The sequence below is a fragment of the Gossypium hirsutum genome, chromosome A04 (assembly GCF_007990345.1).
Source record: "Gossypium hirsutum isolate 1008001.06 chromosome A04, Gossypium_hirsutum_v2.1, whole genome shotgun sequence".
Lineage (NCBI taxonomy): Eukaryota > Viridiplantae > Streptophyta > Magnoliopsida > Malvales > Malvaceae > Gossypium > Gossypium hirsutum.
In genome coordinates, this window is record NC_053427.1 from 10,712,287 (window position 1) to 10,714,705 (window position 2,419).

The window sequence follows — 2,419 nt, forward strand, 5'->3', positions numbered from 1 at the left end:
ACGAAATATCCTCCAAGGACGTGCACTGTAATTGTAATATTCCTTGCCTATGACTCATTTGTTTCATTTTCCATTTTCGCTCTTTCGATACTAATCTAATAGTTATGACCACTTTTGTTTCCTGGAGGAAGCAATCCCGAAATCCACGTCAAAAATGATGTAACTTTCAAAAGTCTTAACTTATTTCCTTATTCTTATTCTTTAAATTACTTGTTTTTATCAAGATCGAGAATCAAATTCCAAATATGTCTGCGACGTACCCCCACATTTTCCCTACTAAAAAAGGATCAATTTATATAAAAAACTAAATCCTTTTCATTATTTGTGAAATACCTACGAGAGTTATAAAAATGAAACGTCATTGTTTGTTTCCAAATTTCACTCTAATAGAATTTTCATTTTCCAAGCTCTGTTATTTATTCCCCTAAAAGCTTTATTCATATTTCAGTAAATTTGGGCTAGAACGCTTACACCTAAAATTTAACGTAGAAGGAAGAAGACAATAACCGATTGGAGTCCCATGATAAAGCATTATCGACTTAATATCAGAACGTGAAATATTTTTGATGAATTAATTTTGGAATGTCAATCATTAGTTGCATTTTTCGTTTTATAAATATGATAAGTGTATAAAAAATTTTTAACAAGAAAAGGTTATAAGATTTTACGCTTTTGCATAATTATTTCTACATTGTGGCACATACATATCACTGTTAGGGCATCTGGTTAGCTCATTCATTTTGAGATGCCGTGATTTTACCATCAACATACATGTGCATACACAACTTCAACAAATTAAGAAAATAGATGGCGCGCATAACGAATATTGTGTGCCTGTCATGCATGTTGTATATCCATATTGCTTTTTCCATATGTTTTTCTCCATATTACCGTCTAGTGTTTGTTTGGAGTGACTATATATTCAATCCTATTTCACGCAGAAAAATACATGTACGACGTAATTATCTTTATTGAACCTTATTTATATCCGTTAATGATTTAAATTATAAGAATATAAATGGTGCTTTGAATTATATTTAATTTCTAGTAATATTAATGCTAATTAAGAAATATTATTTATAATTAATAGAAATTTATTTTTTTATTGTAAAGTATTCTATTAATATGGTAATAACATTCTATATCAGTTTTTCCCCTGCAATCTTTTCGAAATTATTTTACAACATTTAATGAAAAGATCCACGCATGCAGCCTTAATGTTTATTCCATACTAGTGGTTTTATTTTTAAATTGGGCAGTTATGGCTACGAAGGAGAACGACTAGATTATTAAGGAAAATAATTGTGAAACTAAAATGGGTTTGCCCTGTGTTCTAGAAGCTTTCACGAGTATTTTCAATACAGGAGTATTTCTGCAAGTGTTGCGGCGAACTTGTTGTGTTGGGAAAAGTTTGCACTCAGATATAAAGACTCTTGAAATTCTTATTCAAAGACCTAAACCCAGCACAATGATAGCTAAAAGCATTCACATGAATAATTGCCTTGCATTGACATTCACCATCTCCGTCTGCTTAAGATTAAATTGCTAAAGCTAAAAACGGTTACCAACGTAAAGGGCCAAAATTGTTCTTTTGTCTTTATTTTTGATATTGTTCCGAAAGCTTCATTAAAATGTTCACTAAATTTAAAGCCTACTTAAATTATATTTAGTAGTACGGAAATTAAATGTTCTATAGAAGCCATTACTTAATACACAATGATTTTATACATGCCATTATTTTAATTTTATAGCACCGGAACACGATAACCATCTCAAATCGAGCACTACATATTCTTTCACATTGTTTAAATTACACAAATATCATTATTATAAACATTAAGTTCATGTCAATAATGTGGAATTGGAATGTTCTAGCGTGTGTGAAATTGAAACAACCTCGATTCCTTGAAAGCCTTAATACAATTTAAATTCACATTGGCTTTGATGGAAAAATGCCTGACTTCTTAAAGTTTTGAAAAACACATATCGTGTAAAAATATCCTCCAAAGGTCGTGCACTGTAATTTGTAATAGTTCCTTGCCTATGGACTCATTGTTTGATTTTCCATTTTCGTTCCTTCGATACTAATCTAATAGTTATGACCACTTTTGTTTCCGTAGAGGAGAGCAATCTCGAAATCCACGTCAAAAATGATGTAATGTTTCAAAGTCTTAACTTGATTTCCTTATTCCTATTCCTTTAAATTACTTGTTTTTATCAAGATCGAGAATCAAATTCCAAATATTTGGCGACGTACGCCCCATATTTTCCCTACTAAAAAAGGATCAATTATATAAAAACTAAATCCTTTCATTATTTGGGAAATACCTACGAGAGTTATAAAAATGAAACGTCATTTGTTGTTTCCAATTCACTCTCTAATAGAATTTTTCATTTTCCAAGCTCTGTATTATTCCCC